General features: G+C 38.6%; 1 protein-coding gene across 16 annotated transcripts in view; it reads right to left on the reverse strand.

Annotated features, from left to right (window-relative positions):
- Positions 1–24,881, reverse strand: part of PLEKHA5 (pleckstrin homology domain containing A5) — a 274,307-nt gene that overhangs the window by 76,972 nt on the left and 172,454 nt on the right. Inside the window, exon 1 of one of the 16 annotated variants that reach the window (XM_032106173.1) lies at positions 9,575–9,699. The exons of the other annotated variants lie outside the window; for them this stretch is intronic. The gene's annotated coding sequence lies outside the window, so the exon portion shown is untranslated. Of the gene's footprint in view, positions 1–9,574; positions 9,700–24,881 lie in introns of those variants that run through there. 16 annotated transcript variants of the gene reach the window in all.

Consider the following 24,881-nt stretch of genomic DNA (forward strand, 5'->3'; position numbering starts at 1 on the left):
GAAAGAGAAGTAGAAATTCAAAAGGCAATTCTGACTCATGCCTCCATTTCACTGTATGAAATTTAGAGATATTTTACCAGAGAAAGCTACTTTAATAGCAATTCCTCTTAGCAATTTTAACTCATTTTTCAATAATTATATTTTGAAAAAAAAAAAGCTAAATATACTTATAAGAAAAGTGAATGTAGACAATTTAAGCCGTTTAATACCTATAGATGCGTACATATGCATATTAAAATATGTTAATGTGAGGCCTATGCAAAAAGGCCAGTCTTGCTGTCAAAAGTACTCCCAGCTGAGGTCTGATTTGGGTCGGACTTCTCTGCAAGCTCGCTTGGTACCAGGAACTCAAGATGCCTCCAGTTAGTGTACCCTGTGAAAAGCTGCTCTGCCATGTCTCCATTTCCACTGGGCTTGAGGAACCTGCACCACTGTCACTCTTCTACTCCTCTCCAGCACTGACAACCTCGACTGTCCTGTCACTCAACCCAGCCCCTTCTCCACTCAAGGTTCAAAAGGGAGCTCAGTGGATTTGGCAATCAGAGGACACAGAAAAACCAAGATAAGCTTTCATTTGGAAACAGTTGTGCATTTGTTCAACAAACTCCTCCTCTAGAACTGCAAAAAAGTAAAGCTCCTGAATTTATTGAGGTACAAATCCAATGGATATATAAAAACAGAAAAATATGTATAATTTCAGTGAATTACTACCTCAAATAAAGCAGCAGAATTTCAACAGGCATTTGGTAAAACCACAGTGTTGCTCTACAAATCTCGCTAAGCACATTGGGATCAAGAAGACCAATATTCATTAACAGAAGTAGTTAAATACCTTATTTATCTTAAGTTTTCTACCTTTGGTGACATTTCTATCTTTCTCTTAACTCATCTACTATTACTTATCATTATTCATGTTTCTTTGCTTTTTGGGTTTTTTTGTGTGAATGGTGGGTTGCTTTGGGTTATTTTTGCGTTTGGTGTTTTCTTAAGATTGTGTAAATCACATCAAATCCCTTAAACATCTTAGACAAGGTTATACAGAAATGTAACAACATTACACTGTCTCCAGACAGCTCCACAACTTTCATTTCTTGATCAGTTCAAATATGTGGGAATTGGCATCGTCACCACACAGTCACACCTCTGGTAAACAGCCATATTTATTAAATAATAACATATTTCTATTAGCAACTCAGTAGAAGTTTTAAAAGAAAACCATGCTTATCAAGCACTTACATCAGAATATACTGGGTCATAACTAGACCCTTCCTAAGTCTGCTGAGCAAGAAAAATGGTCTGGCAAACTTCTGGTAAGTCATTGTCATCTGGGAAATGATTAGAAATCTTTCTTTTAGCAATCTGACAGAAGAAAGCAGCTGAAATGTTGGTGCACCCCCTTGTATATCCATTGTAATTGTGGTATGCATTCAGACACAGCCTGTATTTCAAGCTGTCTCTCCCAACAGATCCTATTTTTCAAGAAATAAGCACCGAGGCAGAAATTTATAAAAAATAATTATTTTATAAATGAACAGTCATGACTAAAGCTTTAATCACTGGCCTTCTTAAAGCCATTGTGAGGATTTAATTGAATAATCTTGGTGGTCCACTGACAGAGCATATGCAAATATGTGCAGCAGACCCCAGAGGATAATTAATTGAAGCTTACACCATGTGTGGGCCTGCATTCATCTTAGACAAAAGAGTACAAACTCTATTAAAAATATTCATTGCCTGTGACGTAAAGTTCAAGCACAGAGACGCACGGGGTATAAAGTGTGGCACTGAACTGGAACACTGAACATGTCACTTGTCATCTCCAAGGTCCGAGGGCGCAGCTGAGCCTCACTCAGCTCTCCTTTCTTTCAGCTGATTTGGGTGCAGCCTCAGGAGCTGATCATTTCAGAAAAATTGTAATATTATTGCCTTAGAAGAATAGCAGTAAGTTGTTCTACAAGTCTCCAGAAGATTAAAACATCAGCAGCAAATAAAATTGGTTTGGGATTTGTTTGACATCACAAGTAGATCAGAAATTATCTCAGGATTTTCTTTGAACTCTCACATCCTTTAAAAGAGACCCTACACCATTTCTTGAAACATCCACACCTAATGTTCATTTGCTCCTATTTCAGACTAAAGATCCTGGTGCAGATATAATGTATTTTAATTTAGAGGTGAGAACGCCAATCAGTCTTGTGGGGAAACCTCGAGAACTGATCTAACTGCAAAGAAGCCACATTTCCCCTCTTTTATTTAATTTTAAATCCATCACTGCCTATTATTCACCTTGTTAACTTCAAGTATTTATAACAAGTAGGCAGGCCTCAACGCTTCAGCAAATACTGCTTTTCAGGAAAAGCATCATTACACTGTCCACAGAAGAATACCAAAGAGCAGCACACTTTGACGTGGTGCTCTCACAACTTCATCTTAAACATCGACACAAGTCCTTATCAGGCAGAGAATGTCAGCCCAGATGGAGCCACCTTCTGATCTACAGCGATGGCTCACTGCTGCTGTGGCTGTCAGAGTTCAGTGACTGTCTGCACTAATTGTTGGTGCTAATACCTGTCAGCAATTAGCAAAACCAGCCCTTTGCAGCACTGAATTCCACACTGCGTAATGCTATTAATCTACAGCATCAACTCCTTGCTTTGATGAGTCTGATCAAAGAGCAATGGAAACCCACAGTTTTATGACACAGAAACAGGCAGAGCCAAATTACATCCGAAACTGGAGACTGGTGCCCTCCCTCTGTCACCAGGCCCAAAATGGATCAGTGGGAGCATTTATCCAATAGTATCCCATGCTGCATCCAAAGCAGCAGGTTGAGGGAGGTGATTCTGCCCCTCTACTCTGCTCTGCCACCAAGTCGATCAGAGGGATGGAGCACCTCTCCTATGAGGAAAGGCTGGGAGAATTGGGATTGTTCAGCCTGGAAAAGAGAAGGCATTGGGTGATCCAACTGTGGGCTTCCAGTGCCTGAAGGGAACCTACAAGGGAGAGGGAGAGAGACTATTTCCAAGGGCCTGGAGTGACGAGACAAGGGGGAATGGCCTCATACCGAGAGAGAGTAGGTTTAGGTTGGATATTAGGAAGAAATTCTTCCCTGTGAGGGTGGTGAGGCCCTGGCAGAGTTGCCCGGAGAAGCTGTGGCTGCCCCATTCAAGGCCAGATCAGATGAGACTTTGAGGAACCTGGTCTAATGGAAGGTGTCCCTGCCCATGGCAGGGGGCTGGAATTAGATGATCTTTAAGCACCTTCCAACCCAAACCATTCTGTGATTTTACAATTCTACAGTCTAGATGCTCGAGAAGAAAATGTCCAAGGTTAGGCAGAAGTCAGATTCATACCAAAAAATGCAAAAAACCCCAACCCAAATAACAAACTCTCTTTCAAATAAAATTTTAGTTTGCTTTCTCTTGATCTGTTATTATATGCATTATCAGAACTGGCAGGATCCTCTTTCTGTTAGTTCAGAATACACAGAAAAAAAGTTAGTTACATTATAGCATTGTTAATCAAATGTTGCTAAGACTTAAGATTCCCAGCCGTGCAGAATTCTTTCACATCACTCAAACATCTTCTCCCACAGTTATCACAAAAATGCCAACTTAGGAAAAAAAAAAAATTAGGAAAAGCAGTTCAAAGGATGCTCCCATATAAAAAATATCCACAATTAAAGTTATTATGAGAAAATTCACTGATTCTTAGAACCAGTCTACCCAACAAATAGCAAAAAAAGCAGGTCAACCTGAATACATTAAAAGATTAAATCCTATTTCCTTAACGAATGTTTTGCTTTTTCCAATCTCAATGCCAAGTTTCTTATAAAATAGATGAAAACCACAATTAAGACAGACAGTTGAAGAGGCAGCAACACCAATACTCACTATCAGGTAAGGAAGCAGAGCAGATGAGTAACACTTTCTCTCTAATTAAAGTAATTTGGCCTTTTTAAATGAAGAAAAAAAGAATCTGTACAATGGGTAAACACAAATGAATTATTTAAAGTGTTACTGTTAGTATACCACACTAAAAAAACCCGTTTCAAAAGGTGACTTGGCTAAAATAAGTACCACAAGAACAACAGCATTTAGGTAGCAGGATAGATCATTATTCAATCTACCAGATGAAATTTTAGAACCCCATCTGATCAAGAGTTTACGTCTGCCACCCACTGCTTATATGCAGACTGTCAATCACTTTGATGCCTGTTGATCTCATACAACCAAACCGTTGGCTCTAGAAGTTTAGATACTTCCATTTGACAAAAGTATTTCTTGGCTGCCTCCCCTTGTATTTTCACATCTTCGATTTCAACACCTACACAGATTGATCTGCATTATCCTTTTACTTCATAAATGCAAAGGAACAACTACAGTTTATTTACAAAGTGAACTGTCAGCACATTTGACAGCTCCGCAGGAAACATACCCAGCAAAAAGACATTACAATTCAGCAGTCCCCTAGTTTTACATCCTGACTCTCACAACTGTATCCTTATCTCACAGTACAATGGAAATAACAATTAATATTTATTAAAGACTTTTGCTGACCCAGCAACACACACTGCTTCAGCAAATGGCACACCAGGTTGTTCCTTCCAAGGTTAAACTGCAGCAGTAGGGAAAACTACAGGACAAGACCTCTTGAACAGACACGATGCCTCCAATGACCTTGCCAGCATTTTCTTCCATTAAATTCATACCTCAGTGAGAGCCAGAATCTGGGAGCTGTTTTTCTTTCTCAGGTGATTTTTCAAGCTCAGGGTACAGTACAGTGACATGGAACTGGCTTTTCTGGCAACAGCTCACTATTGTGTTAAGAACATCTTCAGCCTCAAGCAGGCAAAAGTGATGATTTTAATGTGAGAGCAGCTCATCTGCACCACAGATTTCTAAGACTGCATCTTTATGGTGATGAAAAATATCCTGGCGAAGAAGACTCAGTTCATTGACAAACACCTTATGCAAAGCAAAAATGTTTATTTCGTTTGTGTCAGAGCATGGGGTCAGTGACAGAAAACCATTGGGATGGCAGACATCACACTCAACGTCAGTCATTTCATGTGATTTTAAAATGGCAATGAAAATTCCAAAGAAAACCACCCTCTGTACTGGGTGGGAATGTAATTTTTTATCGACTTCTTTAGGAACTTGTTTAAGTTTTTCTTATGTTGAATCTGGCTTTGGAAACACTTTTAAAGGACTAGTAAAATCGTATCCAAAGAAGTCAAATTGACTGCTGTTTACCATATGGAGTATTACTCAATTCTCCTCTTAGCAGTAGAAAACATGAACATAAGGAAGAGATTTGCAAGGCAGGGAATGTTCATATGAAACCCAGAAGTGAAAACTCCTTCCATCCTTTTTTTCTTTCTGGATTACGCATTGTATCAGGAAAGCAGATTTTAGGCTACATTTCAAGACTATAAAACAGAGGATTTGTAAAGAAATATGTTTTTACAGTATCTCTCACCTTATAGACTCTTTGCAAAATCAGCAACTTTAGAGATATTCCAGATCTATAAAGTAACTATGCTATGCAGAATTTTTACAGATCTCCAGCTACTCAATACAGTTCTACTTGTTATGTACCTTCTAACATTAAATTGTTTCTCAATGGTTTTCTTCTGGCATGCCAAATTTCCTTGCATTCTTTCTGGGTATCCAGCCTTTATGCGGGTGTACTCCCTTCCTAGATCCAAAGCGTGGCAAGTTTTGAGATGTGTTTATGGCCAGCAGGTTTGGAGTAGCACAGTACTTCAGAACTGGCACAAACAGGAAAAAAAACCAACACCCCTGGTCATTCCTGTCTGAAAACACCAATATTTACTTGTTTGCTTGCTTTAAACCCAGATTGCTGGTGCTCACTGAAGCTCCAGGCACCATGTAGCTCATGGAACAGGAATCACAGATCATCTCTATCTCCATATCAGCCTGTTTTTGTGCATCCTGCTCTGATGAAGGTGGCAGTGAAATCTCTAGAACAGGCTATTGGCTACAGCTGTATGGACAACAATGTCACTCTTTAATGGTGGACATCACAAGAAAAGTCACTTGAAGACACAGCCTTTGAAGCTATTTGTGAATATTATTCTCCTCCTATGCCATTTGAATCTCATAAAGCAATGAATTTCAACAACGGAAGGCTGGGGGGAAAAAGAAAAAAAAAGACATCAGTTCACCAGCAACTTCTCATTCCACGTGAAGAATGGGGAGTAAAGTAAGTTTTGCATGTTGAAAACAAACTGTCACTTGAATAACTCCTCCATGGAGAACAAATTTAGGGAGTTTGACTGCACTGTTGCCTTGGGCTGGGAAGTTTCCCCATGCCTGTTGACTATATGGTGTGCTAACACTCAACACGCTCCTGATCCATGCCTGGCCTCAGGCAGGCACTCTGAGGATGCTCTGCCAATGACCAGTCAGCAAAAAACACTTGCCATGGTCTCCTCCCTCCTCATGCCCTTTTCCTGGAGATAATTAAGGCAAAAACCATCCAAACCAAACAATTCAGCCTACTTCATGCATTTTAAAGGAACAGAAAATGCACAAGCCAAAATACATACTGGTCGAATAATTCCAGATAAAATTTATTTTGACTTTTACTTGGAGAGTTCCAACCCTGAAATGACTGGCACTGCCCCGTAACTAAAGTTTTTAATGATTTAATGCCAAGCTAAAAGCTTGGTTTCATAGTACGTATGTTATAAAAGCAAACATGGTCTCCACAAAATAAGCATCTTCAGTGTTTTGCAAAAAAGAACATTCTAGAAAATGATAACAAATCAATGTATGAGGCAAATGAAAAAAAAAGTGAAGTTCAAGCAATAAATTCATCAGCTTCCCCAAAAGCAAGTGTGAACAAGCAATAGTGCCTTGCCATGAATGTTGTTCATATTTCTCCTCATTAGGCAGAAGGTATTTTGAGGTAAAGAATTTGTTCCGTGATCATCGCTCTACTTCACTGCTCAGAAATTTGAAATCAGAAATTCGTCCTTTCATCTCTCCACCTCTCAAAATAAACCCCCCACTTAAAGCTTCTGAAAATTACTGTCTGCGTGACAGCTTTCACTTGTTTACTGCAAAATATTTGTTTCTATGGCTAGATAAGTGAAACTGCAGATCACACTGAATGTTCACAGCTGGAGTTCCAGCAGGGATCATATTATTTAGATAAAATAGGAGTTTCAATACCAGAAGAACCACATGTAACCCCCTTTTCCCAGTAAAACAGGCAGACTGATACACCTGGCTCAGTTTAGAAGCAAAGCCAGAAGTTTCTTTCAGTCACATAGTTCAGTGACATATAGCTTTAAATACATCAATATATTCCTCTTCTAGCTTACATTAGGTAGCCACACATTTAAATGAAGATATACCTTAAGGTTTAAAAAGTCTGCTTATATTTAAACTGTATCCTTTTCTCCTTTAAAAAAAAAAAACAAAAACAACCAACCTTATCTGGAAAGAAAACGGGGAACTCATGAGCTAGAATGTAACTCCTGTAGGTTGGAAAAAGTAATTGGAAAATTCCAGCCATCACTACTCTAACTATGGCTCCATTCCGTTAACCAGCAAACCCAAAAAGTTTCATATTAGCAACCATGATCAAGCTAACACATGCAGTAAGCATTTCTAGGCCTATACTTAAGAAAGGCCTCCCATTCCACTCCCTTTTCTTTTCTGGAAAGAATTTAAGCACATTATTATGTGCTTAACTGACTAACTTAGAAGTATAGCTGCATGGGTTTTTTTGCTAAAGAAAAACAGGGAATCAGAAGTTTATGCACAATCCTAACTGTCAACAGAACAGCAAAATAGTTATTTCTGCCATTCAATCTATACAATTCCAAACCTAAAATGTTACCAGCACCTCATTTTTGTGCATAGCCTCTGTATTCATTTCCATCTAATAGTACATTCAGTAGGGTTTATGCATATCAAAAAGCACAGCACACTTTAAACAACTTTGAAGACAGTTTGATATAACTGCCTATAAAAACCTATTTTGGCTAAGCTCAAGCCACACTAAAAAAACCCCAACAAAACAAACTAGTGATAAAACTCGCAATAAAATTTAACTTATCAAGCTTTAAGAATAAAAAAAAGGCCCCAAGTACGTAAGATAAACATCTCACTTAAATGAAACATTAAAATTTATCTAAATTCAACATTAGAATTTATTTGGAAACTATAATGACACAGAAAATAGTTCTTCTATTCATGACAACAGAATTTAAAAAGCACACAGCTCATTGCTTTTAGTTCTGGGTTGGGAGCCAAACCACCTACATGAAGAGTCAGAGCTACAAAGGAACTTCAATGCTAACAGTCATCTTCCAAACCACGTAAATCATAAATATTACATCAATTCTGCATCTACAATTTATCAATGCTGCATCACAAAAATTGCCAGCTGATGCATTAATGAAATTACCCTAAACACAGGTCTCTGAAAGCTGATGTATTACATCCACGTAGCCACCCACAGCTCTGATTCAGACCATCCAAATTCAGTCTGGAATTATTTCCTGATGAAAATCAATACCTAACTTTTGCTGAGATGAGTTGCACTATTCCCCAGAATCTTCAAACAGATGAATAAGACATTTTTGCCTGTATTCATCCATCAAGACTTGTCATCCTTAAAAGAACACCAAAAGAAACCAAAACCAAAGTGACACAGCAAAACCCTGGGCTTCCCTTGCTAAGTACCTCTGTGTAGATACGTGCGCTGTAATTTTCTAGCTATAAAAAATATAAACCTTTTCAAAATTGGAATCTGACAAGATTTCCAAATGCCACAGGACTGCAGCAGTTTTACAGTGAGACTTTTAACTGCCAGGGAGGAGAAAAGAAGACAAGTATTTTATATTTCTCCTATGACGAGAAAACAGCTACCATGAAGTGGAAACTGAAGTATTTTTCAGTTATTTAAATCCTAAGCTACAGCCAGATACAGTTTTGTGGGTTGGTTGGTGTTTTTTTCTGAAATAATTTTTATGCTGACAGATTTTGCAGCTCAATATATGACATCCATACAGAAACAGACATCCAGCTTTGCAGGTGATATCCACACAGATACATACACTGACTGGAAATGTACCTGGTTTTCCATTTTGTGCCCTGAACAAGCATCTAAAATCCCTCAAATTACATCTGAAACCTGGCATTCAGTAACACTGCCATATGAGCTGTGTGTTAAAATCAGGTACCTTACAAGTGTCTATTTAGAAAGTTCTTCCCATTCAGCATTGCAAGCTAATTTAAAAAAGCTCAAATTCCTGCTACATTCAATCTCCAAGGCGTGATTTAGCAGACAAGCATGTCTAAATAAAAATCTTGGAAGTTAGACACAGTTACAGTAAGTAATAAACACAACTACTACCTGCAATTAGGTTTCTACTTAAAATCTTAAATGCTAAAAAATTGTATTCTGCTTTGCATATATTGCGAGTTATTGAATGCTGCATTAAAAAAATCTGAAAAAAACATTTTTCCAAAGGGGGAGGAAATGCTTTATGTCTTAAGAAAAACAGTTGTTAAAATGCATAAGAATTACTCACCAGTCTCCAGAGACATTAATTCTTTACCACAAGACTGACACACAGACAACAAAACACACGTAAGGATGTGAGGGACGACCCTTTTCCCTTGGAAGCTGTTTCCCAATGAGTACTGCACAACCCTGACCCAGAGGAAAAGCAACTTAGCTGTCAGGATTGCTAGACTCTGAGAAAGCTGATACCAGAGTGATGTCATTTATTCCTGAAATGTTACTGCAGCTCCAAACTATTGACTCTCTCCTACCAATAAAATCTCATCCTCCAGATGATGGAAAACAAAACGTTTAACAACAGGATTAAGTTTCAACAGGAGCTAATAGTACAGATTTTAACGTTCTATCTTGAGGTTAGACAAACTATTACAGTCAGAAAAAGTGGAAAAAAAAACAAACCAAAACCACCACCAACAAAAAAAGCCTCAGATGTTATCTAAATATGCTCCTCTAACTAACTATCTCCAATCTGCAAAGATTTGCTTTCCGGCAGCAGTAGTCAGAAAACACTTCGAGAGGTGAAGAGGAAGAGCAAAGACTGGCACTACAGCATTGGGCATCTGGCTACCAAGCTCCAGCTAATTCAGCTGAGAAGTTCTTGGCCTGGCAGGGTGGCCTTCAGCCAGGTCACCTTTCTCCCTTTTTCAAATTCTTTCTGCCCCAAGATTTGCCCCACAATGTAAGCTCAATCCTCAGGAAGTCCTTGTACAATTCCATTGTGAAACATTTCTTTCGGATGAAAAGGAAAAAATAATAATGAGCAAAATCACAAGCCTTATGTGCTAAAATCAGGAACTTTTAATACTGAAATAGATGCAGCCAAACTGCTAATGCAGGATGTGAAGCTATAAACACTGCAAAAAAAGGAAAGAAATGATCACAACAGGCACTGCAGGAAATTTCTCTACAGGAAAGAAAAACCAGGGACTAATATTCTACTTTAAATATATAAAGCAAGAAGGAGATGAAGAACATGAATAAATTACGTGGTACATAAAATTCACTTTAGTAAGAGTAAAAAGCAGAGTTGCAGGGATGGCTGGGGTCTTCTACAAATCCCAAATTTTAGACTAGAGCACAGAAATCTTTCATACTAAAATCCTGAACATCAAAGATCATCTTCATGAATATTTTCAAATCAGCGTCACACACATCTTTAAATATGACAGCCCACAGATTTCCAACAGTCCTGAGCCAACACCATGCTAATTTAGAGCTGGTTAGTAATCAACGGGGGCACTGAGTGGGCAAGCACCGCCTTCAGTCAACTACACTGAGGGCAGCGCAAGCCCTTCTGCACAGAGCAGGCCTGGATTTTTATACATTTATTAGTAAAAATATGTGCACTACAAAGAGACAAATCTTGCAGAAAAAGGATGCAAATTCACAAGATAAATCACTACTTTTTAAAAAATGATCCCACATGTGCAAGATGAGAAATTCTAAGGAATGCATAAAGTAACAAACTAGAGGGAACACAAAAGCCTTCAAAGTAAAGAAATGGCAACTCAAGTTAAAACATCAAAAACATTCTTCTGATAGGAAAGAATAAGGCCTGGGAAAATACCCCAAAAGTGGCACACAGTCAGAAAAGGCTTAAAATGGGGATCAAAACCAGAGTTATCCTTCCTCAGTTTTCAGTGTGAACAGCATCAAAACCAGAAGCTGGGCGGCAGAATGAACTACAAATAAATGCACGGCACAAGCTGCCATGGGGGCTAGGAAGAAACTGGTTAAAGAGAAGCAGCCAAGTGCAAGGCCAGGACTCAACTGGTGCACAGGACAGTCCTGCCAGAATCCTGTTCAGAGGTAATGGGTGAGATCATCAAACTCTTCTGTGTCAGAAAGAGGCTGGCTTCAAAATCCACAAGTGCTAAACCCTGAAGGCAAGTGACCTATTTTCAAACAATTTCACCTGTCACACTTAGAATAGCAAAAATCTGAAGTGCAAAACCTGTGAAATGCTGTTTCCAAAAAAGTACAGAATATGAGACTTGAGCCAAATACTAACAATGTAGAAATGAGTTGGAAAATTGAGGAGCTTTACCATCAGTCATGTGTTAAGTAATCAATATTAGAGACTGTGCCTCCTTTTCTTGCTCGACACATTAAATTTACAGAACTGATCCACTGCTTGAAATGAAGTTAGCAATCTTTTCCTCCTTTTTTTGATAGCATATGATAAGTTTTATAGAAGTAATTAATCTCCTGTTAGCTCTGTGGCATTTAAAGCCTCTCTTTGTAAGAGATGTGCTATTTCCAGAAGAATCTAAATTTCGTTAATAGCCTCCAGCCCTGAGTTCAGTGTTAAGATCTGATGAAGCATTAGCACGTGATGTTGGAAGACAAAGACCAAAGCAGCTGGAAGAGGGAAGAACCACCAGTTCTGAGACACAGTAGCTTACCAGAATGTAAAGGCTGATTTTGAAAATCTTAATATTTAATTACACCAACTTCCTGTTTTTATCCAGTTTTCAATTTCATTTAAAAAACAGTTATTTCATAGGAAAAATGACCATTTCTGAAGGCCTTCAAACGGAGATTGCAGTCAGTGCTGAAGCATCATCATTTTAAACGAAGAGCTTAACTTCATGAAAATATAAGATAGCTAAAACTCATCCTAACAGTCTAAATCAGAGTAGGACAACAGGACACAATTCATCACTGTTGAATGAGAGTCATGCACTGTTCCACTTAACGTAATTTGCTATTTTTAAGAAGAAAAATTTTGGTTTTTTCAGCCAAACCAATACAAAGACAAAACAACATAATTGGGCTGAAGGAGCAGGGGAAAATGAAATTGCTCTGGGCACATGTACAGATGACCACATGGCAATCTTACCTATATTTTCCACAGAATGTAGGGGTTTATGTTCACGTCTAAGTTACTAAGGTCTTTACCAAGTTATTTTACTCAGGTCTTTAGACATCTGGTTTAGGAACGTGCTTCTGATTAGTTCAACAGGCTGCCTTATGGACAGTCAGTGTAAGTGCTGTAATATACAAAAACCTTAGGTCAAAAAGATGTCACACAGGAATGAGGCTCATACAAAAATGTCAGATGAACAAGACTCTTGGTGGTCATCAAGTTCAACCCCATGCTCAGAGATAAATCCAATGCCAGATCAGATTGCAAAGGCCCTTCAAAAATCTTCAAGAAAGACATGGAATCATTCTGTGCTCAAGAGGCTTGGGGTTTTACTAATACTATTTTAATCTGTTAGAATGTACTTTATTGCAATTTATGACCACTTCAGTTCTGAAGAGTCTGTCTCATTTATAAAGCCCATGTAGTTAATGAAAGGCTGCAGTTAAGTCCCTGCTTTTGTCTTCTCTTCAGGCTAAACACATGAACCCCCTTCAGCCTCTTCTAGCACGTCATATATCCTGGCCCTGTAGCCGGCTAGTGCTGGACTCATGTTTGTCTCCCTCTCTCTCTCACACTGATATGACCGAGACTAGACAGATTATTCCAGGGGTATTCCAAAGCAACAAACTGATGGGAATAATCACCATTCTCCCCACGGCAGCTCGACAGTTAACCTTCATCCCCATTCCAGCACGACATCCTGCTCCTTTCCCACCAGGACCCCCCCCAGGCCATTTTCCAGGATGCTGCTCCTCCACCTGCACGCCTGCCTTTGCTGAACTCCAGCATGTTCCACTCTGCTCACGCCCCCAGTTTGCCGAGGTCCCTGGGGGTGACTGACCTGCCCTCTGGCATTCTGATCCCTCCTCCCAAGGGTGCTGTTATCCAGGAACTTGCTGATGGTGCATTCCTCTTGATTTGCTGATCAGTGTTAAAATAGTTTCACCCCAGCAGCAACTCCAGGAAAGACTCCTTGTAAACAGCCACTGATTTGAAACTTCAGACTATCGACTGCTTAAGCCTTATGGTGCAATCAATTCTTCACCATTCATCCAATCCATACCCCACACTTAAGATACAAAGGTACCACATGAAGATAACATCAGAAGCCTTGCTGAATGTAAGTGGTTTCCACTGTTTTCCCCCTCAGTTGCAGAGGTAGTCATTGTAGGAGGTAGCCAGGTTGGTCAGGCAAGATTTTTCCTTGATACACCCATGTTGGCTGTTTCCAGTTACCTTCCAGTCCTTCACATGCCTAGAAATAGTTTATATAAGAATTTGCTCTTCAGTATTCTCAGGGAAAGAGGTGAAGCTGGCCAGTGTTAGTTCCCTGGATTCTCTTTCTTGCCTTTTTTTTTTCTTTGAACACAGTAATGTTTGTCTTTTTCCAGTCATCAGGGTTATCCATGTTGATAGAAATTACTCTCATGGTGACATCTGTCAGCTCACTCAGCACCCTCAGCTGTTTATGTTCCTAGAATAAGAATCCATGGCTCTTTCAAGCATCAGTCAAAAAATAATTTATAAGTGAATGTCATATTAAAATAAAAAACAACAAAAAGCAACCTAGGAGGGGTAAGGGTCTCAGGGCAGCTTTTATCTGTCAAAACAAAAGAACAGGAGGTGGAACAACAAATGACCCCATAGGAAACTGTCTTGGGGTGTCTTGATGTTGTATTCCCTATCGCTGCACAATGCCCAGAAATTAGTATATACACCTTTCTATGCTTTTAAACTGAGCCTAAGCGGAGAGAGAAGAAAAAAAGCCCTCAAGGATGCAGAGATAACACACTCTCGTTCTTGGCATTTTTTTTTTTGGGGGGGGGGGGCTTCTGTGTTCTGCTGCGGTGGGAGAGGAGCCGAGAAAGCACCCTGATGGCTTGTTCAGCAGTTTTTTGGTTTCTTTCCTCCAGAGAGTTGAACTTTGGTTTTCCTGGAATTTCGGATTTTTTCCCTTTTTCTGCTGGATTGCTTCAATAGCAGAACACATCGGGAGGACTTTCCACTAAGCACAGAGGACCTGGCCCTGGGCCAAGTCCCAGCTCCGAGGAGGAGGGAGACCAAAGGGAGGACTCTTAACATTTTCCCAGGTTTTTCTCCACAGCAAGAGGTTTTATTATTTAGCAGCACTATCCTTTCCCTGTGTGTTTGTTAAATAAATAGTTTTTATCTCTTTCATTTTCCTTCGAGGAAAAAGTTTCTTTTTTTCCCGAACCTGGTGGGGGAGGGGTGGTTTATAACCTGCCTTCTCTCAGAGGATACATTTCTAAACTTGGCCAAACCGGCACAGAAACACATCACTGGTCCAGGTTGCTGGTATGCTCCAGGATCTACTGGGAACTGCCATCTGATATTTCTGCTGTATCCACAACCCTGCTGTAAATCTATGACTGAGACCACTGAAGTGTTACCCAAACATTTCTTTAAGCTTGCTCTGCTTAGTTTAAGCTGTATACACCATGAGCAAAAATGATGATGAATTTTGAAGCAGGAATTCTGACTGCTTGCTGTTGACAGTACAGACAGAACAAGTTTTCCCAAAGGGAAAACCCAAACTTGGCTTGCAACAGGAATGTCTTGTTCTGTCCCAAACATCAAAGAAGTTAAAGACATGTAATAGAAACTGCATGCAGCATGAACATTACCAGTCCAGCAACCTTAGCAGGGAAGGCAAGGCCTCAACAGCCCATGGGGCACTTGTTTCCAATTACAGTGACAAAGACACTGACAGAGAACCTGAAATGAGCTTGGGAATAACCAGTCAGCATTTAGAGTTGTAGTCTGTCTAGAATAACATGTTTAGAGTTTATATACAGCCTTTGATTCTGTGCCTTTAAAATGAAAAGAAACAAAGTGAATGTTTCCTCCTTCCCAATGCTTTCAAAGGAAGGGAACAGCATTTTTAGATTTACTGCTGAAAGACCAGGATTAAAGCAAGTATCTGGTTAAAGACTACATTAATTTTAAAAACATATATAGATTTCTCAGCTAAACCATCTTCTGTTAAAGCAAATTGCACCCCAATGAAGTGATGTAGTGACATCTACTTTCGTGCTGCAGGAGCTGCCATTGAAACAAAACATTTCAGGGAATTTCAGCTCACTGCTTAAATCAACACCAGTCAGAATCTACTCTTCACACAATTACAGAATGGTTTGGGTTGGAAGGAACTTTAAAGATCATCTCATCTCAACCCCCTGCCATGAGCAGCGACACCTTCCACTGGTACCAGGTTGCTCAGAGCCCCATCCAACCTGGCCTTGAACACTTCCAGGGATGGGGCAGCCACAGCTTCTCTGGGCAGCCTGTGCCAGGGCCTCCCCACCCTCACAGTAAAGAATTTCTTCCTAATACTCAATCTAAACCTGCCTCTTTCAGTTTAAAACCATTGCCCCTTATCTTGTCACCACCTGCCTGTGTAAGTCCCTCTCCCTCCTTTTTCTAAACCCCCTTATCTCCTTCCCTTGCTTTTCTAAAATACACTTCATGTTTAATCCAGAACTCAACTCTTCAGAAAAGAGCAAGCGCGAAACCTGATTATCTAGGAATTTTATTCACTGTAAAACAGGTCTTCAAGCATGTGCCAGACACGAAGGACCCACAGTCTCCCACAACTCAACACTAAGGCCTGAGTCTTCTGAGATGGAAGACACTGATTCCATTCCCTGAAGCCTGTGACAGTCTTCTGCTCCCCCCAGTGGCAAAAACGCAAATAAAATCCACAAGGAGGCCACTGAAGCAGCATCACTTGCTTAGCACTGTTCTCCGAGGTTCTTCAAACCCAAAATTTCCAGTATGCAAAGGATTTTTGTTCTACAAAAAGTAAACAACAGTCTAAATCAACATTTATCTTTATTTGTGCAAAAAAAGCTTTAGGAATTGATATATATAACGTAGTTGATAATGGTAACATTTAAAATTAATCTATACTCCTGAAATTGACAGCAATTTTCTTGGGTTACGATAGAGGAAAAAAAAACCACCTTTAAAAAGAAAAATATTTTTGATACAAGTATTAATAACAATCTTCTGTTTAAACAAAAACGTCACAGAAAGGTGCTGCCACACAGACATCACTTGCCTATTCTTAACAGCCTTCTAATGTTTTCCTTCTTTTAAGCCTCGAATAGTTTTTTAAAAAGTGAGCATAATAAGAAAACTTATTTCCTGAAAGACTAACCAAATGAGTATTGAAAAAATAATTCCGACAGTGCAATTTGAGGATATATACTTAGGTACAGTAAATACTCTTCTATATTTAAAGACCGACTGCAAAATTACGTTATTTGAAATATTTTTTGGCTTGTATTAGTGGCACCTGTGATAATTTAACAGCTGCATTCAGTAAGGAATGATAAGAAAAGAACCCCAGGGCTTTTTTTTTAATTTCATGCACTGAATGAGGTGAGACACTGAACCCACATTTGAAGGTCTAAAACATTACCACAAGACTTTAAACACCGTATTAAGGAAAATCATTTACTGAAACTCACCGGTCCAAACTGAACCAGTGAATGCAAATATAACTTGATAAAGTTACCCTAAAACTTAATTCTAAAATTTTCCTGAGGTTTTATGCAGCCCAAAAACTTTCCAACACAGGTATTGAAAATCACCTATAGGCTGTACTACTTTTAAATATATTTAAATGTGCAGTGTTTACAAAAACTCAAAGCTATCTAATAGGTTAGAGAAGCCCCAAATGATATTGCAATTAATATGGTTTAAACTGCACCTAAAGAACTTCTATTCTGGAGCTTTTCCTCTTATTTCCAAGGATTCCTTTACTTCTAAACAAGAGAAATAACAGCCTGCATTACTTTTGCATACTTCAAGTTTCTTAAGTGCTATTAAGCTAAAGCCCTTGGACTGTCACAAAGCCATTCCAGCCAGACATCACATCCTTTATTTATTCTGAGGAACTAAACAGCGAACTCTCACTGAAATAAGTGAAGTAAGTCAGTGAAATAAGCGCTATCCACACGGAGTAATGATGCCAAATGTTGATATTAGCATTAGTACATGCTGCACTGAAGCCAGCAAGGCAAGGTTTACACAAGGACCTTTCATTACATCCATGGACTGCGCTGGAAATGAGTGACAAGCAGAGCCTTTGCTTGAACCTAAAGGCAGCGCTGCTCTTTGAGTCAGGAAAGCTGAAAACCACCATGCAGAGCTGAAATTAGGTGTGTTCATCACACCAATGAGAAGACTGGAGTTTTAGAGTACAACAGAGGGGAGCAAGACTTGTTAATTTCATTTTATATTATTCTTTCTGTTTTCTCTCCCTAAAAAGGAAGGTGCTAAACCGGTGGGATTGGCTGAAGTGGTCAAGAGAATGATGTGGTTTAAAACCACTGAGTTCATGAGTTTTAAGACCTAACAGATTCCTGAATTTCATTTCCATGCTTGTCTTTCAAATGTATTTTGCAGACTTTCCCTGAGGATTAAGATGACAGTATGACAAGCAGCTTTCTAAGGATTTTTCTCCACTGTCTTTTAATGATTTTGCAAATATTCATACCAGTGCACAGCAGTTGTTTAGCTTCACTGGCATGGTTTCCAAAAGTACATTCCAGTCAGGTTAGGTCAGTCATTTTGCTATCTCAAAAATAATCAGGACATCAAATATTCACTGTTCACTACTCAAGCTTGAGAAGACGTATTTTCCCCCAATAATTATAACAAGATTCAGATTACAAACAGTTCAGCTCTTCACAGAGTGAATTCTGATGATCCACATCTATTGGATACTGCCTGTCAGAACACATGAATTTAATGTTTTGACAGAAACAGAATTACTGGTAACCATCTCGAGTGTCATAAAGGACTTGACTTGATACACTGAAAAAACATCTAGTTAGAAGTTTTAAGCTTCTCTGCTCTACATATTGGTGTATTTGTTTCTAAGACAGATGACATGACAAAATTATTGATAAATAACTTGAAACCTGTAAATTATAATTTCTGCCTCTAGAGCAAGGAGTGTGGTGTCAACAGAATCAGCAAAGGAATCCATTGTCTTCAACTAATTTATTTCCTAGATAAAGAACAGTAGGGACTTTCTCACTGATTATTATTCCTTGTTACTGTAATTCTTCAATAAAGAACTATTCTTCTATGTTCATTCAATATGAGAAAGCTGCAGAGAAGTGGAAGTGTATTCACCAGTCACAGTGTCTACATTTTTATCAGTAAGAATGGTACTGGTGTGTGCATGAGGTCCCACAAGTTAAAAGTAAAGCAAGTGTAGACTATTTGCAGACACTGAAATGCTTTTCAGTGAAGAAGGGTCCAGTGTTCAAATTGTGAACTTTTCCTCAATGCCACAGGGATATCAGAGCTTTGCAGGGAACCAGCTGGAAACATTTTAAAACTGTTAAAAGTGTTTTTCTTCTAATGTCTTTCAAGAAAACGGCTCTACAATTCTCATTTAATCTTTTATATAAAACTGTGGAGGCAAGAGACAAACAATTGAGCCTGGGAAGCTAAAGAGCTTCCTGGATCAGAACATCTAGAAGTGTTAGAGAAACTACAACATGGTTGTGGTTAGTGTAAAGCAGTGGCTAGACTTACACATACAGGTATGGACACACCCCATGCACTCACACTGCACTGACTCTGACATTTCTTAGCTTCTCTTCTCTTGACTGATGTTTTATTACTTTTTCACATAGTTCTCTTTGCTCCAGCTTCACATAGGTGCAGAAGTTTTCACAAATTTTTGCATGAAAATGGAGAAGGGGAATGCAGTCAGAGTCTCTCAATATCACTTCAACACAGCTGTCAGAAAATGACACATCGCTGCACTACGAGACATGTCATTATAACATAAAATGAAGGAATAAAAAATAAATCTAATTCTGTTGAAGTCCCGCACTGATTAATGTATTTAATAGTCCTGTCTCAACAAAATCTAAACTGTTCTTACTTGGTTTCAACATAGACAAGGTAATGAAATAAAAAACTGCATCCAGTGGATGAAATTATCAATCTGAATCTATCCTGTGAATGTGAGTCATTACAGGACACAACGAGACAAGAATATCTTGGTGCTCAGGGCCCTGAGCTGATGAATTAAGGATCTTAAACTTTGTTACAGGGGAGTGCAATGGTAAGATACCAGAACAGACTGGACTGTGAGTTCACTGGAATTTCTAAATGGAATAACACAAAGCTGGTAGCTAAGATATTAAAACCAATCCAGCTTCATGAGCAAGAAGTTTCTCTGGGGCTATTTGGCTTTTCTTCCTATGGGGCCAGGTGCAGCTTTGCACTGACATGCATTTCAGTGGTATTTGACTGACAGTCATCATCAAGCTAATTGCATCAGGGATGTGCCCTTTGGCTTCACCTTCTGCTTCACCAGGCTTCCCCTATGATCCTGGTTAAGTAAACCTCTTGTTTCTATTTCCAATTTGTACTACCATGATATAAAATACTCCCCATCGTGAAAGCAACTAAGTACAACTGTGAGATACTAATGCTGCAATGGAAGGTTGTGAGGAACATTCTCAACCTATTCTGATCATCCAGGCAGTCAGAATTAAATCCAGCTGCTCCTGCAGGAAGCACATCACGGCCGGAACCACACTATACTTGGAGACGCTTTCAGAGGCAGCACTAAAGAACTTATTTTGACAGCCTCAGTGTGAGGGCTACTAAGGATATCTGTCTTGTCTTTGCTCATAGAGAGAACAAATGCACTGGGCAGAGTGGGCTGAAACAGATGGTATTACCAAAACTGGCGTTTAAGTCTTGCCTCTCCTTCTCTGCTATGACAACCTTGATGGCTCGGGCTATTTTCTCCAAGAGGAAAAAAAAAAAATCATCCTATTTCTCAGAACAGTAAAAAAAAGAAAGAGGAGGTCTAACATAGATTTGCCAGATACAATGTCTCGTATCAGACAAATTTCTATCGAGTAAAATTGTTAAGACTTGTATTGATATCCTGCGTTTTAATGACAGCTCTGGAAACTTCTTCATATTTCTTGTTTCCCCTCAAAAACCTCCACAATAAGCTGAACACACCTTGTCAAAAAGAACTGTCCATTTAAAATAATGCAATAAAGCCATTTTGCTGGTCTTGTTTTTAACTAAATCATGGATCACACTTAAAGGGACCTCAGTAAAAAACACTCCATAGCAAATGCTGTTCCATGAAAACTGTGCAGGTCCTCCCACTAAAGATGTTACTCAGTTTTGTCACCAAACACCATGTTTTCACTGATTAAAAGACTTTTATTCAGCTGCCCATATGCTAATTTTCATGTAAATGACAGATTTTCTACCAATATGGTTATGATACCTCTATAATTCCCTGGAAAAAAATCCCCGTACACATTATTATATATATTATGGCAAAAGAGGCAAAGGGACCATCTGAAATATAAAGACAGACAGACAAATTAGGGAGTAAATTTTAAAGACTAAAAATACTGAAATTCTGATTAAGTTAATAATTCCTATATAAACAGGGAAGTATAAAACATGGAAACCTTTTGATATTTGAGGTTTTTGGGCAAGATATGAATTGCACACAAGTCCCTTCAAGCAGCCTGAAGTACATAATAATTAACATTTCCTTTCTTTTCTCCTCAATGGTCATACTTTGAAAGAGCATCAAGTTTTGATTGGCTTAGAAAAAACTAAGTGACTGTACGGCATGTGCTTCCAATAAAATCAGATTAGTTAAAGGAAAGCACAAAGCAATTCCAGTTTTCTTACAGCCTTTGACATGTTTAAATACTAAACCATTGTCTCCCCACCACAGCACTGAAATGTGCCAGGACTGAATATCCTGAAAACATTTTAAAATATGGATGCATGCAGCATAAACATAACGAAAGTGATGTTGTACTGGACACACATTGAAAAAATTAAAACTCATGTACCACTTTGAAGAACATTCCTGTACTTTCTTTTTCTTTCTGTTTTTCCCCTTTTCTCTGCCCTATGCTTCTTGGGGGGGGGGGATGGAACTTCTGATCTCTAAAAAGGAATGTTTTACTCTTGGTCATCTTTTATGAAATTTAAAGCTCCAAACAACCCCTTTATACAAAATCACTTGCTAAATTTTCTCTGACAGTTATTCCTGATAAGTATCTATTCACTACTGAATTTCAATGACGTGGTGTATTCATGGCAAAAATCTGCCAAAATTCACAGGGCTGTGTTTAATACCCATTTTAAACCTCAGTGTATTGAAAAAGTAGACAATTCTTAGCTCATTCAGCAAGGACTTAGCCAACTCATTATTTCTACTCTCTTGGTACAAAAAAAAGCCAAAGTTTTTAAAAATAAAACAATCCCAAATATCTTACGTTTTCACTTTAACAAAGCCGTTTCTCAACTTACACTAGACACATACAGACAGAACTAACAATGCCTTCTTTACTTTTCCATAAAATCTCACACTCAATGCTGACATTTGAGCCAATTATTTTAAATGAGTACTGGTGTACATTTTCTTTTTCATTTGGAAAAGTAAATTTAGCTCATGCTTGTGAAACATAGCTCCAGTCCTTCCTCCACTCTATTAAAAAAAAAAGAAACTAATAAATGGCAGTATCAGATTGTAGCAAACTGTCTAAAATAGGTCAAGATCTGATGCAGAATGCTGACAAGGTTTTTAGACACAACCTTCAGCCTAAAATTGTCACAGGCTCTCCATCTGGCACACCAACTGAGTATGTGCAATTGTCAGCAGTAGTAAAATCTTTCATTTAGAACACAATGTGAATGGAAAAGACTGAGCCTTCACTGTCCAAAGATTTTAATAATTCAAAAAAGTTGGAAGGCAGCTAAGGTGATACATATAGAAAGGTTCCCCTTCACCCCACATCCTTAACTGACTTTTTTTCCCCCCCTGTACAAACAATTATATTTATGAAATTCAAGCAAGAAGTTTATTTAAACATTATTTTAGCAGTGGTGCTCCCTCAAAATGACTAAAGCCACCGCCACCACATTCTCACTGCTCTCCTGGCCAAAAAGAGCCACACAAGTCAGTAGCTTTTTATTTATGTGAAAAACAAAATTAATTTTTTCATCCTCTTGAAAAATAACTCAACAGGTTGAATTACATGCCTCATATTTCCAGTCACATGAGCGAGTTCCTCAAAGATCCTTCCAGAGATCTCCAGTTTCTAAAAATCAGAAAATCGACATAGTGGAGTCCTAGGAACTTAGATCTTCCACTCTGGTATTTTATTGTGAGTTACAATATACTGATCTACAATAAAACAGAAGAAAATCCTAATAACGGCTGGCATGTCTAAAATGACTGAATCATAACATTCTTTAACATGGAAAAGCATAATTTTATTAAATTTCAGTTCTCAATTCAGAGTAATTTAAATGCATTTTGAATAATCTTGTTCAGCCAGCAGCCCTTACACACATTCATCCTCCCTCTCTTCATGTTCTCTCTGTGTGTGTATATATATATATGCACACACACATCTAGAAATGTAAAGAAATGAACAAAACTAGCACAGAGTAAAACTGCAGCAAAACAAAAGGCAGTATATTGTTGTCAAGTTTTCTGAGTTCTTAAAATAACCTCTTTATGCACAAGCACCATTAAGATCATAAACACAAGGCAGATTTTTTTCCACAAGCTATCCATGACCCAAGGTGGACCTGCGTGTTCAATACAATGGGTATAGACAAGAGAAGCTCTGCAGAGGAGACAGTACCTTACCTAAAAAATTCAGTTGACCTTTGTAATGATAATGGAAGAATTTAGCTTTTTGGCAAACTAACCTGAGTCAGCACTTATTTCAAAGGAAAGAATAAACATTATCCTGAAGAGTAAAATAGACACGATCAAGGTTATAAAAATAGCTTGAGATGTTGAACACTTGCAAACTCCTGCTTTCCTTTAGACTAAAAACTGTTCCTTTACAAAAACTGTGAAATACAACTTCCTGAGAGGTTTGAAGTTCTCTAGGACTGCTGTTTATCCAGAAATTCTCCTATGGTAAATCTGTATAACTTCACAGTGTTTTCCAGATCTCTGTGAGACGCAGCTCATGGCACCTGAAGGCACCACCATTATGAAACAACATGTTCCAGTTATGAATGAAAAACTCAGTGTTAGAAATAACATGCTTTGAAGGTAGCAAGGCAGTACAGTGATTTATTTTGCACAACACAGGTCTGCAGTTACCCTGGCTGCCTCTCTTTCATCATGTGTCAGAGCAGCAATCTAGAATCCCGTTCTGGCAGCCAAAGCACAGCTTTTCTGATGGGATATGACAGCCCTTTGCCACCACAAGGCCTCAATTAAATGCATTATCCTCAGGCTTTAACAAAAATCTTAACTCCTGCACCCATTTACATCATTTTCCCTGGAAAACCCTGCATTAGGGGGTCAAGCAAACTCATGTACAGGTACTCAAGATTCACCCACACCACCCTCCACCCTGTCCCTCCTCCAACCAGGAGTGTCAGAGCCATGATGAAGCTCATGGGCTTATTGATTCTACTCCTATAAATCAGCTGAATCATAACAGGGGTTATGTTCGGCAAAAAATCTCTTTTGTCGGACTCAGCAAATTCAGTGACAAGCAGCTTTCCCATTGTAATTCAAATCTTTTATCCGAAAGACTAAGGTTTATATCCACAATCACACAGGATAAAGGCTATGCACTTGTAAAAACAAGCTCCCCTCCCAACCCCAAAACATTTGTGAATTGCATTAGTTTTAAGAGCTCCAATCTCAATCCAGTGACTGAACAGCGTCGCACCGACACCTTAAAATACACATGAAGTTCAGTCATGATATTAAATCACCTTATTCACCCACAGGTAAGTGAACTTTTTTTTGGGAATGGAAGTGGGTGGTGTCAGTTTATCAATTCGCTCCCTGCTTTTTACAACCCCAGTTTAGAGGTTTTAAAAATATATTGTCAACTGATTTTTTGCTACAAGTTAAATGCCTTGCATTAAAGAATTTAAAAGTTGTATCTTGCAGATGCTCTTGGAGGAAAACAGGATTTTAAATCAAGTGCAAGAACTAAGCATTGATAATACTTTGAATCATAAAACCTGCCTTCCCACAGTTAATTAGAAGTTAATTAAATGTTAAGCTGTATCAAGCATTCACCTTAACTACTACAAGGACTATAAATTTACTCAGAAATTCCTACTGTATCTTACCAAGGTGTCCAATCTCAGTCATAACAAAGAACTAGGAAATACCTTCTCCTATTCCTTAGTTGGTTAAAGAAGGAAATACATACATAGCAGTAAAACTAACATGACAACACCTAACTTACCCTGTTCAGCAATTTGTCTGGAAACCAAGTACTGTAAATATCCTTCAGCATTGTCTTAAATACAATTCTCTTTTGCAAGACTACCCAAGCTCCCTCTAAAATATGAGACACACTAAATAATCCAGGTCTTAAGCCAAAATTGGTTTAAAAGAACATAATGA

Source organism: Corvus moneduloides, chromosome 4 (genome assembly GCF_009650955.1).
Source record: "Corvus moneduloides isolate bCorMon1 chromosome 4, bCorMon1.pri, whole genome shotgun sequence".
Taxonomy (NCBI): Eukaryota; Metazoa; Chordata; class Aves; order Passeriformes; family Corvidae; genus Corvus; species Corvus moneduloides.